The following is a 14361-nucleotide window of genomic DNA, read 5'->3' as shown; positions in this document are numbered from 1 at the left end:
ATGACGTTCCCTATCTGTCACTCACTCGACGTTGTGTCAATGTAGTGACATTAGGGGTCCCTATACGAAACGCCACAACTGGCTGAACTATGTCTCGTTCCCTCCATCAGGGAACGGAGGTTACACAAGTAACCATGATGTTTCGGGACCACAGTATAACCACCAATATCACCACCCTCTCTTACAAGCATGTCAATATCAGTGGGGGTTAATCCCATGTTTGGTGCTGTAGGATCAAATGAATGATACGGATGTTATCTGCACCCTCGCCCACCTGGTGAGAATTTAAAACACTGTCTAATGCTGAGTTTGGATTTGGTTGATCGTCTGACATTGATCTCACAATGTTTAATAATTGTAGCAATGTACCAGTTGTAGATCTATTCATCTCCTCCATTGTCTGAATTAAATAGAACAAAGTTTCTGTGTTGCTGTACTGTTCAAGGGGGATCTCGCTGTCGTCGCATCATCTAAACCTAGCTGCTGGCCCCTGATCACAACCATCCGACTCTAGACAACGTTTTGCCATTTTAAATCAGATCTTTTTTTTATTTAAACCACACGTAGGGGTGTACACTTAAAATAACTAAGGAAACAACTAAGGAAATAAAACTAGCCCCATACAGTAAAAACAAAAACAGTACTGAAACATCAACTATTACAACCAAACTAAAACGACATAGAGTGGGAATACATGTTGAAACAATAGATGGTATAAAAAAATAAAATAAAAAAATAAATAATATACAGTTAAAAAAATAACTTTACAACTCACCCGAGTTTCTTTTTAAGCATGAGTACGACCTGCTTTAACAAGTCCGTTGTCAGGTTTTGATCGCGGGCTGCTCGTTGGCTCGCTCCACCATGCAAAAGCTGCATCGCTATCACTTGTTTAATCCCGATACCTTGTTGTTGTAGTGTGGCCGTCACAGACTGTTTATAATAATAATCCTGCTTCTTCTCAAAGGTATCCAAGCGCTCCTCAACGATGTTAAAGCGCCTCTTAATGGTCTTGAAACCGTCCTGTATCAGTCCGATTATATGATGATTGTCTATAACGGGATGTGATCCCCGTCTGTAAGCCTCCTGATTTGAAGGCAGAGCCTCAGGGTTGGAATCTGCCACAGACACCACGCGTTCGTTGGATTGATCATCACGTTATGTTTCTTTAGGTACCTGGGAAAATGCACAGGCATCCCACAATTCTATCAGTCCATCACCCCAGCTCCGAACATCATTTACATCGGGTACCGCATGGTCATCCACAACCAACTCTGTGAAAAAAAATTGTTAGGGATGATATATGAATTAGGAAAAAAAAGGTTTGATAAATCTTCTGAAAAAAAAAATAAAAAGAAAGAACGGTTTTAAACAAATCCAACAAATCATGTAAATAATGCTGCATTACAAACACTTACTAAGTGGCGGTATGTTTGCCCCGTCTCGTGGAGACGCATGCTCTGATGTTGAACTATGCTCCGGATTCGGCCCTGCTGGTAAATATTAAAAATATGATCATGCTACACATTCACAACACAATATACGTAGACATGTAACGTATATAATTAGGTGTACGTACCACTCGCTTGGTTCAGGAATTGAATTTCCTCAACAATGTCGGAAAAGTTTACATCATCCACAGCACCTGGAGTGTTAGAGATCCTGTTTAAGCACTGCATGAGAGCTGTGACTCACATATAAATGTTCTTAATAATAATAATAATAATAATACGAGATAATAAAAACACACTTACTGTTAAGATAGACAGCCATCTTCTCTTGAAGTATGATTACATTTCAAAATAACAAAACTTGCCGGTAAAAAAGAGAACGAAGATTCACTTATACCTCACAGACACTAACACAACTGTTTGGTTTGATACTGACTGGTGTGACTGACTCCATTTTTAAACACCACATTGTGGGGGATAAACTGTGAAAAGCAGGGCTCACACTTAATCATTAACATAAACACACCATAAACAATCATTGACATCCGACGACTGGTCAATACACTCCAGGAAGAACATGTCCAAACATGTTCTTTAACATGTCCGGACTATCTTCTACCTGTCAATCACGGGTGACGGGGGGTCATAAATCACATGTCATAAATCAATCAATTTGACATTTTGACACATAGTATAGGTTATAACTACTGTCGTGGGACGCTTAGAACCATGGCCCGAAAGACATGCCGCAATTGCGGCACCTGAACAACACATTTGCACTGCTGAGGAGATGTACTGAGCCTTTAGCAGAAAAGACGTCACAGTTGCGGCACCTTGATTGCTTCTTTTATTAGATCAGCAAGAGACATTGAGCTGTTAATTAAATACAGAATGTAATGAGCAAAGCCTACCTACTACATATCAGAGGGAACCCATCAACAGATGATACTTCCCATTTCAGCGGATGTAGACATTGAAGTCAAGAAAACACTTTGTGCAAAAGGAGTGCCAACAGAACACGAGAAGCATAATCTTAACGGATGTAATCAGACCCCATACATTGAAGTACTTATGAATGATGATGACATGCAAGAATATTGGAGTCTGATTCCCCAATGGGAGTATGCTCAGGCATTCAAACACTGTGGTAAACAGATGTTAGAGCAATGTAAACCCAAACTCAGTCACCTGTGTGATGAGGCCACCACGGCTGGTGGAATGCACCACCAAAGAACTGGGCACTCTTAAAATGAAATATTGCCACTTAAAAAGTGATATTGATGAACAGATAATTGAGAACATTGATAGCACAGGCATCTGGCTTATCTACCACAAGTGGAGAGAGAAAAACCTTACCACCTGCCAAGTCATTCCCTAAGATAAGACTGACACCATCTACAGGTAACGGAGCAGAAACCCAATTGGACTGGCCCTGTCACAAGTTCAGATTCCAGGTATACGGTGTGTAAATGTACAATAACTCAGCCCAATTCGATACCTCGAATTAACACATTGGTGCCAGTGCGGGATTCTGGAGAAAATGGTTAAATGCTTTCAAGGATAAAAGAATGCACGGCCCTGGTGTCTCTTAACATTACAATTGGCTTTGACTGGAAATCTCTTGACAAAGAGACGGAACCAGTCAAGAGAAAGGGTTCCTACACGGAGGAATCAGACTGCAAGCCAGAACACCCGGTAATCGGTACATGCTGAGAAAAAGCTGCACCTTTAGGTTTTGTCAAATTTTTCTGCTTCCACGCCTTGCATTCATTAATTAGGTGGCCAGGGTCAAGATAGTAAAAAAAAAACTCGCTTATCCCCAGCATGTTTGGAGATCAACTTATGACCAGTCACTGACAGCACCTCACTTCTAGCAGAAAAGATGCTTTTGTGTGTCAGTAAACAAAGAGCCTTCTCGAAAGAGGGAGGTAAATTACCTGCAAAAGAAAATACAAGCAAACAGAAAACTTCCATCTATCCCTTTCAAACTAAAAACAGGAGAAAACACAAAAGGTTAAACAAAATGGCACCCACCTCCCTACTACTTCTGTGTATTAATTACTATTTACACTATTTAAAACTACACACCCCAGCAACTCACAGATTGGGCAACCAGCTGGACCTCATCTTTACACGTAACTGTACCAACTCAAATATTCTTGTTACTCCTTGTAAGGGGGTTCAGTGGAAAGGAGGAGGCGAGAACCGGCTTGACATCTTAAATAACAATTTATTAACCAAAAAACACAACCAAAACACACAACTAAAAACACACAGTACAGCTGTCTGCAATTCTCTCTCTCTCGAACTGTCGTCCCCGGCCGCCTTTATCCCTCGCGCGCCCCATCAGGCTGATTGGGACCGGGTGTGTCTCATTCCAGCCCGGCCCCGCCCTCCTCGGCTCTACACTCCTCCCGGCGTTGCCTCAGGCCGGGGAGCCCCCGGCATGACGTACACCCCCCCACCCTTCCTCTCCGGGGGGGGGGGACTTGCCTTATGCCCCGCATGCCGGCGGGTCCTCCCCACCTTCCTCGACCTGGGAGGAGACAGGAGGGGAAAAAACAACACAAAATGGCGAGGGAAAGGCCAACACGGAGCGACAGAGAGAGAGAGAGGAGAGAGTGAAAAAGAAACTCACCGGTTCTCTGATGCGCCGTCGCGTGGTCCTCGATCACTACTCCACCCTCTCAGGCAGACTGCAGCCGCTCCTCCCCGGGCGGACCGGAGTCAGACCTCCGACCCCCAGCGGACAGAACGCCCCTCCGCATTCCCGGCGTCCTGTGGGGACTCTCCTCCGCCCCTGGCAGCGGCCCTACCACTCCAGGTGGTCGGGGAGTCACTTCCCTCCTCCCCCTGCGGACGGCGGTCTTCTCTCGACCCCTCCGTGTTCCCGGGGGACGGCAGGGCACTCCTCCGCCCCCGGCAGCGGCTCCCTCACTCCAGGCGGTCAGGGAGTCCCGTCCCCACTCGCCTCGTGGACGGCGGCCGTTCCCCGCGTCCGGGTGGTCGGGCTACTCCGTCCCCCGTCGGACAGCAGCGGCGCTCCCCTGGGTGGACGGCAGTGTGGAGGACCCTGCGATGGGAATCCCTCCTCCTTCCCGGGTTTCGGCACCAGTGTAAGGGGGTTCAGTGGAAAGGAGGAGGCGAGAACCGGCTTGACAACTTAAATAACAATTTATTAACCAAAAAACATAACCAAAACACACAACTAAAAACACACAGTACAGCTGTCTGCAATTCTCTCTCTCTCGAACTGTCGTCCCCGGCCGCCTTTATCCCTTGCGCGCCCCATCAGGCTGATTGGGACCGGGTGTGTCTCATTCCAGCCCGGCCCCGCCCTCCTCGGCTCTACACTCCTTTACATGTCTCTGATCACTACTTTGTTCAATTCAACATGACACTCCCATCTACATTAAAACAGACTCCACCATTGGTTTCCTTTCGCCGTAACCTCCGTTCCCTCTCACCCTCTCGCCTTTCCACTGCTGTCTCTACATCTCTTCCTACACAAAATATATTTACCACGCTTGATGTAAACACTGCCACAGACACACTAAGCTCTACTTTAACAACCTGTCTAGACAACATCTGTCCTATCTCCACTAGGCCAGCACGTGCTACACAACCCAGCCCCTGGCTGTCTGACTTCCTTCGTGAACAGAAAATCAAAAACTGACCACCAAAATGAGGAGAGGGCAGGGCAGGTCCAGAACGTATGCATTAGGGTAGCTGGACCTGAGTGACACCTATCACAGTCAGGATTAATGGCAGGATTAATACGAGCAATTCTGCTCTTACACCAATAGGATCTATAAACAACCTTACATTGTAGTACTCCATGACAAGCACAGACCGAAGAGGAATGGACCCAGTCCAGAACTTCTGCCCAGGTATAATCGTCTATCTCTGTACTGAGGTCCTGGGACCATATAGTCTCAGCCTCCGACGGCACGCCTACGGACCACCCACAGTCCGTTCTCTAACCGACTGATACACATAGCATACAAAACCGAAAAACTCTTTCTCAATCAACTCAGCGCAAATCTGATTGGCTGGTTGGATGGAACTTCTGCGAGTAGACGCACACAGGACATTTTATCAGTCTGCCTGGAAGCCGAGTCATATTCACAAGGTTCTGCGTTGATAGAATGAGTTCTTTTGAGGACAAAATAATCACAGAATTTGCCCACATTTGCCAGGTTAGTGACATCAATCTTTTAAAGATATTCAAAACTTCGTTTTTAGGCATGTAGCAGAAAGTCAAGCAGATATCCATGAGCAGAGCTGCATTTTCTGCTTTGCTTAGTTATGTCTATGAAATTCTCTGTAATGAGCTTTTCTGTGCTGTACTTAGACGCTCAAAACATTTTCTGCTATTTTCCAGTGCAGCATTATATTAATTATTATCCCCCCCCCCCCCATTGTCTGTCTTTTATTATGATATGATACATCTCTGATAACCTTGCCCCTGAAATTAGGAAAATGTTTGTGAACAAAAACTTGTATTTGCAAATATCTAAAAAAGTGACACATGGGAATGTTAAATGAATATGTTACTGGACAAAAGAGGCAAAGCTGTTGTAGATATACAGATCAGCAACAGAAATAAGCCTATGATCCATCCAAGAATGCACCATCCAAGGAGTAAAGAATTAGAGTGTATGGAAGATGACAGAGGGACGACCTGGAACCCAAAGTGGCATAAGAACAGAGCCTAAATCTTAAGGCTGTTTATCACTAAAACATCATTTTAATAATTTAATGTATACAGACACTAGAAACTATGAAGAGACGATTTAAAAAGCAGTGTTGATAATGGGTACTCTAAGGCAGCAGTATTAATGGACATCTACTTGCTTTTGTGCAGATGAAATTTATAGCCTAAAATATGAAAAATTCTATAGAGCTTAAATGGAGTTATCTGGGCCAGAAACAAAAGGTCTTCAGCGTATAAGGACAGCCTATGTTCTAGTCCCCCCCGATGACACGGCCATTTCACAAGAACTATGGGCCACTGCCAGCAGTTCAATGGCTATAGGAAACAGCAGTGGGGAAAGCGGGCAACCCTGTCTTGTCTGAGGGGAAAAGCAATTATTTGTACATACATTAGTTAGAGGGGATGTATACAGGAGCCTAATCCATGATATAATTTGGTTGCCAAATCCAAACCTACTCAAAGAAGTGCAGCTCAACTCTATCGAATGCATTCTCTGCATCCATAGAGATGATCAGCTCTTGAGTTCTTGAAGTAGAGGGCGAATAAAGAATGTTCGAAAAGTGTCTAATGTTATGGAAGGAGTGTCTATTCTTGATCAAACCGGTTTGATTTGTCAAAATAATAGTTGCTTGGACAGTTCTGATCGTCGTGCAAGGACTTTGGCTAATAGCTTCACATCTGCACATAGCAAAGAAATAGGACGATAGTTACTGCACTTTGTCTTTTTAAAGAATAAGGGAAATAATAGCCTGCTGTAGAGTAAGGGGGAGGATGTACACTAACCTTTGAGAAAATTTTATTAGGGGCAAAATTGTTTAGTGTGGTAGTAATGATGCCACAACTGTGGGACAATTATAATTTTTGTAAAATTGATAGAAACCATTTTCATACAATGTTGAAATTGTTTATGTTTTTTTCCTAAGATTATCATAGTTTTAAACATGTAATAATTTGTATTTTCATAGTATAATATTGAAAGTTTGGGTCTGGGACAAGACTAAAACAGTAAAACCTATACATAAAAGTACCAAAAATAAATGATGAAGGCCTTGTAAAAAGTTTTCATGTCAGTTTTAATGTGACCTTTATAAACCAAAAAAGTAGAATTCAATTTGTTTTAAGAAACATCACCCCCTGGGACATGAAATTGAAGAAACACCCACATACATGCTTGAGATGCCTATTTAATGTTCTGCATATTTGTATTAACTTTCTGTTTTATTTTTTAATTTCTTTAAAACATCTTTGATGGCTTCTCCCTCAGTTTCATTTCTCCCAACATGAATAGACGTGCTCTTGTGACTTCAATCAAAGGCTCAGATGATCAGAGCGCATCGGACAGTGACGGAAGGCCAGAATAAACCCTTTATACTGCTGGAAACTTCAAAGGTGTGACGCATCCATGTGAGGCTTTTGCAGCCGTAACCGCGTGAGAGTTTGATTAAAGACGGATTATGATTTTAAACAGACTTCAAAAAGTTCCTCTTGATGAGGACATAATATCTTAAGGAGTTTCAATTCAACATGAAGGACCAACATAATCCAACTATTTCGCACTTTCATCATGTACAATAGTCACTTCAAAGCAGCAGAGTATTAATGATTTCTGGTGCATGGAGAAGTCTTAATAAAATTATGATGGACATATTTTCATAAACCCACATTGTTGATGTGTTTTCACTCCAGCAACTTTAATGAGGCTCCTGCAGTCAGAAGATTATAAACATCAACATCTGGAGGAGTATCAGTCATGTGTGTTGTATGTACATCAGTGTGTGTGTTGGTTAGATTTTGCCTTCTCAGAAAATGATCGCCAGTCTAATGTGACAAGTGCACAAACCTTATACGCTGTTCAGCTGTTGTTTCAGTGAACTCAGTATGTGTGTGTCCTTCTGTTAATGTCACACTCCCTCATACATATACATCAATCTGTAGGGGGATGTATAGACAGCAACCCAATGCAGGTCATTCATATATACATTGTACACATATGACATGTCACTGAGGGGGACCCCAGCTCCACAGACGCACAGGTGCCAGTCCTCTGTTAACAACCATCCTGACACAATTGCTCTGATCCAAATAAGAGTGAGCTGTCTTGCTGTCTACTGCCTTCACTGGCAGCTTCCTTCTAAGACAGCAGCTGTCATGCATTCATAAGTGACTGATATGGAAAACTCTACACAATACATTCACATAGCAGCACAATACAATTGTCAGTCCTGTTTTAGAGTGCTAAATACAATTACGTTCATTCGCAGTTCAGTTATAAACGAGAGTGACAACCGCATTTCATTACCAAACTTACTTCATTAACTTACCAGGACTCACTACCGAATTTTTTGATTGAGTTCAGTTAACCACACGATATGTAATGCACAAGTCGTATGGACCATTTTTAGTTTCCACTATTGGGCCAAATGAGGGCGTGCTAGTGCGTGCCAGGGCCAGTTGTGTTCCCACTGTCACTTCCGGGCTTTGTCAGGGCCAACGGCCTTTGGCCGCCAATTACCCTTGGGCCACACAAGGCCAGCTGGGGATTGAGGTAGGGTCAATGTCAAAGGCGGAGTTTCACAGAATTTGTGAGGTTGTGTATCCAGTGCACAAAGGTACAGGTTTTGGAAGCAAAAACAGTACAAATCTGTTAAAACACAATGGACAAAGCGGTGCCCAAAAAAAGAACTTTCCATGGTTCAAGATCATGGACGGTGTGCTAGAACATCGTCCCGCTGTTAGTGGAGAGACCCCGGCTGTACCATGGCCAGTTGATAGTCCTGGCTCGCACTGGCCCAATAGTGTAAAAGAGGCTAATTCTGAAATGTAATACAGTACTGATTACAAATTACATGACTACAATTGTAATCAGTGATGTAATCTTTTAGATTACACGTTTTAGGTAATCTAATCTGATTTGGAACTTTTTGGATTACTTTTTTGCTTTGTTTTGCTAAATCTAATCATTAATTTTTAAATGTGTTAGGTACCAATTCACACTCCTTTCATTAAACATTAGCAAACACAAATTCAAACAACACTATTTATCAGTCACTGAGTAACACAAAACGTACTTGCAAAAGTAAAACAATATTGGAGTCTCTGACCTCTCTTTTAAAATTTAGTAACATTATCAGTAAATTACACACTAGTTATTACCGTTGGCTGATTGACAATGTCCATAAAAAGTAACTGTGAATTATTAAAAATTTAATATTATCTAAATGTTATTTTTGTAATCTAATTTTGTAATCTATGTTACATGTGATCTGTTTCTAACCAAAAATGATGATACTTTTATGGTGTATTTGCGTACTTTTTGGAGCTTAAATGCTCAAGCGCCCATTCATTGTAATTGCAATAAAAAAAGAGTGGCCCGTACATTTTTCAAAGTTTCTTTTTTTGTGTTAAACTAAAGAAACAAAATCATACAGGTTTGGAATGACATCTCAATAGCAGTTGCTCTTCTGACGCATAAACCAAAGGAAATTAAATGTAGGCATCTCCTTAAGGCCCCGATATACTTCTGGAGATGTTCTTCTTCGTTCTTCATTCAGGGGTAAAAAGAAGTTCTAAACAGCCGAGCAACGGTATACTGATTGCGAACATTCAGACATACGCCACACTGCTATGGGATGCGATTAGAAGTACATTTAACCTCATGCGACCCCACGTCCACATGTGTGGACGTTGTATTTTGACTTCGTTATATGCAACACATAATTTCAATGAATAAAAACTGACTGAATACTGTTCACAAGAATCTAGACCAGTGGTTCTCAACCCTGTTCCTGGAGGCCCCCCAACACTACATATTTTGGATATCTCCCTAAATAAACACACCTGATTCAACTCATCAGCTCGTTAATGGAGACTCCAAGACCTGAATTGGGTGTGTCAGAAAAGGGAGATATACAAAATGTGCAGTGTTGGGAGGACTCCAGGAACAGGGTAGGGAACCACTGCTCTAGACTATCATTTAATGGGTTAACTTCTGCCGCACCGAGTCACGTGACACAACAGCATGCCGTCGATTTCCTTGAAGCGCTCCTACGGACGCAGCGCCAACAAAAGTGCCAATTCTATAAAATCTCTTTAAATTTTTTCATTGAAATCTGTTTGGTTGTAAAGAGGAGAGTCTCTAGTTTCGTTTGATATGCCGCATAAAAATATCTGTTCATTTTTAGCGTGTCAGCTTGCTGATAAACATAATGTCCACATATGTGGAAATTCATACTGCATTTCCTCAAAAGTAGAAAAAACGTTAGTTATTTTGAATAACTTTCAACTCTAACACATCTCTGGGTCATTTCGCTTCATTTTAATATACATTTTGTTATATTTTATTTTGTTATCACTGTGCAATACGATTCTATTCATTAACATTTGTTAAATCATTCTTATATATTTACTATTCATTTTCACATTGAGAATCAATGGGTTCATCCAAAAGCTGAAAAAGGTTGCTTTCAGAGGCTTTATATGGACTTGGGATGAAAACAAGTTGCATTTCAAACTGTTCTGAGACCAGTGAAGACAGACAGCACACTGGAGGTTAAGTCATTCATTAAATAGGGAGCAAGAGAGCATCCTATAGCTTTCTATATGTGGAGGACCACAATATACACCAATCAGCCACAACAATTTATTTTATTTTTTATTTTCTCTCCTTTTCTCCTCAATTTGGAATGCCCAATTCCCAATGCGCTCTAAGTCCTTGTGGCGGCGTAGTGACTCGCCTCAATCCGAGTGGCGAAGGACGGATCTCAGTTGCCTCCGTGTCTGAGACCGTCAATCCGTGCATCTTATCACGTGGCTTGTTGAGCGCGTTACCGCGGAGACATAGTGTGTGTGTGGAGGCTTCACGCTATTCTCCGCGGCATCCACGCACAACTCACCACATGCCCCAACGAGAGAGAGAACCACATTATAGCGACCACGAGGAGGTTACCCCATGTGACTCTACCCTCCCTAGCAACCGAGCCAATCTGGTTGCTTAGGAGACCTGGCTCAGAATCAGCCACAACATTAAAACCACCTGCCTAATATTGTGTAGGTCCCCCTCGTGCCGCCAAAACAGTGCCAACCCGCATCTCAGATTCTTCATTCTTCTATTCTTCTCTCTCAGAATAGATGCTATTCTTCTCACCACAACTGTACAGAGCAGTTATCTGAGTTACCGTAGACTTTGTCTGCCATTCTCTGTTGACCTCTCTCATCAACAAGGCATTTCCGTCCACAGAACTGCAGCTCACTGGAAGTTTTTTGTTTTGGCACCATTTGGAGTAAATTCTAGAGACTGGTGTGCGTGAAAATCCCAGGACATCAGCAGTTACAGAAATACTTAAACCAGCCCATCTGGCACCAACAATCATCCATGCGATTACCTAATCAGCCAATCATGTGGCAGCAGTGCAGTGCATAAAATCAAGCAGAAATGGGTCATGAGCTTCAGTTAATGTTCACATCAACCATCAGAATGGGGAAAAAATGTGATCTCTATGATTTGGACCGTGGCATGATTGTTGGTGCCAGATGGGCTGGTTTGAGTATTTCTGTAACTGCTGATCTGGCAGTTCTGCAGATGGAAATGTCTTGTTGATGAGAGAGGTCAACAGAGAATGGTCACACTGATTCGAACTGACGAAGTCTACGGTAACTCAGATAACCGCTCTGTACAATTGTGGTGAGCAGAATAGCATCTCAGAATAGCATTTGGGTTGGTGCTGTTTTGGCAGCACGAGGGGAACCTACACAATATTAGGCAGGTGGTTTTAATGTTGTGGCTAATCAGTGTACGTAAGGACTTTCCTCGGGGCAAAAAGAGGAAGAGAAGGAGGGCAGGGTCGGAGGAGGTGAGACGTGTGAGAAGTGTGCCGTCACAGTGGAGAGAGCTCAAAGAGACAAAAAGGAGCTCATTTCCCATTTTCTGTGGGCAGAACTGACAAGGGTTGATGAGAGTCCTTTAAAGGTTGGACCAAAGTTGTGTTGTCAAGTGTTTATTTTTTTTTGTGCTGTCAGAACGACTGTGACAGTGAAATGGTGAACTGCGCCGCTATGACTCACGAGTAATGGTCGACCTATATATCGCCGAGGCCGATACATTTTACCCTTTGTCTGATTTGTTTCTTGAGGGCACTGAGAATAGCCTGCTTGCATGTGAAGGGACTGAGACATGTAAATGACCAGTCACAGTTTGTTCTATTGTTATGTACCACTGTGTTATTACAATAATAGACCAGTGTCCAACACAGTTTCATTTAAACGGTCCGCATATCAGAGCTGCGGCAGACACGTTTGAGCTCATAATGTTAAAGTGCTTGCCTGTTTCATTCTCAACAGTTCCCTGTAACTTTTAACTGTCTTGTCTAATGATAAAAAGCAAATATCAATAAAACTAATATCATATACCATCTGCAAATATGCACATATCTCGTTTAAACAGATGTAATAAACCAACCTCACACAACTTCAACAGATCCAGCTTCCTGTGGTGCGCTCATATATCATCCTCTGAAGCACATATTCTAACAATAATATCTCTCCTCAACAGTTCACTGTAACTTTTCTAATAATAAAAGGTAAATATCAATAAAACTTCTGTTATATACCATCTGCAAATATGCAGATATCTCATTTAAACAGATGTAATTCACAAACCTCACGAAAATCCAGCATTTTCTTCTCGTCGAGCGCTCATCTAATGTCTTCCTCTGAAGTGCGTATTCCATCAGTCAGAATAAAAAACTTCAGGATCAGAATCAAAAGTTCCTCTGAGTCACAAATCATAATGGTCAGTCCATGACAATCCAAGCAGGCGACCCAGGCCGTTTAAACTGTGAGGAGATTGCTGCTCATGCTGGATCCGCACAAGCGTGTGATTGCAACTTCAAAGTAAAAGCGCTTCACGTGTGCTATAAGTAAATGTCTTATATCACTAGCTGTTACGGGACTGTGCTTGTGGGAATGAATAGCAGTGTGGAGATGTCATAGTGTTTTTTTTTTGTGTGTGTGTGCATGATACTTTTTTTTTTCACACACACCTATATGTGATTCTTGATTAAAAACATTGCACACGTTCTTGAACTGTGATCAGGACTGGGATTAAAGTGTTGAGTTTTTTTTATTTTATTTTATTTGACTCTTCTCACAGTGCAGTGGTCATGATAAGGACTTTCTTTCTCATTTGGAAGCATTCTATTGAAAGTTATTTTTTTTTATACAGACTGTTTTTTATTTTAAAATTTTTGGCAGGTACAGGTCGCTGTTCATGAAAGCAGATTATCCTGCCATACCGGGTCATTCCATTGCCAGTCCAGTTTGACAGAGGTGGTGAAGTCAAGTTTTTTCTTTGTGTACCAAACCCAGGTATGCTGTCAAGTTCCAAAAGATTTTCTCAGATGAATTTGTGATACTTATTGGATATTGCCGATTGATAATTAATTGTTCACTTATTGAGACTGTTCTTGGAAACTGTGAGATAATAGATCCATGCTTTATTAATCTTCACTTTTTGGGCCATTCTCAAAAGAACTAAGTTCCATTGCTGCATTTTTCTGAGAATTATCGCACTTTTTTTTTAATTATTGCATATTGAATTTATTTATTTATTTTTTATTACATTTCAAGAAAGTAAAACAAGAACTAATAAACTAAAATAACAGTGTAAAAGATGACGCGAGAAGCAGTTTTCCTTCTTCAGTAGAGGCTTTATTTCCCCTCTTCCTCGACACCACTTTACAGTTTACCTTTATACACTGTCTAAATACTAACACACACTGTTTCCACAAATACACTCTCACTATTAGGAAATCCTTGCTCTGGCTCGGCTCTGTCATATCCAGGCTCTCTCTCGACTGAGTGTTGTGTCGCTCTATTTATGCCGCTCTCCCCGTGCTCACTGAAATTAGAGACAGGTGTTAGACATAATTTAGCTCAGGTGTAAGCACCCTTACCACTTTCTCTCTCCGGAGAGATGCTTGACCACGCCCCCGCTGCCACAAACAGTTCATTCTAAACTTGTGTTGTTACCTTGGAGTAGGAGCATTTAATCTATCTTGCAGGCTGGGGAAGGAAGGGTAAGCTGAGTTACAGACACACACACCATACTCAGACATCACAGGCTGCCGTGTCTAAACTGATTCCTAGGGCCTTCTTTTACCAGTCCATTCTGTAAAAAAAAAAAACTAGATAATTAAA

Source organism: Myxocyprinus asiaticus, chromosome 14 (assembly GCF_019703515.2).
Source record: "Myxocyprinus asiaticus isolate MX2 ecotype Aquarium Trade chromosome 14, UBuf_Myxa_2, whole genome shotgun sequence".
Taxonomy (NCBI): domain Eukaryota; kingdom Metazoa; phylum Chordata; class Actinopteri; order Cypriniformes; family Catostomidae; genus Myxocyprinus; species Myxocyprinus asiaticus.
This window is presented reverse-complemented; position numbering follows the sequence as displayed.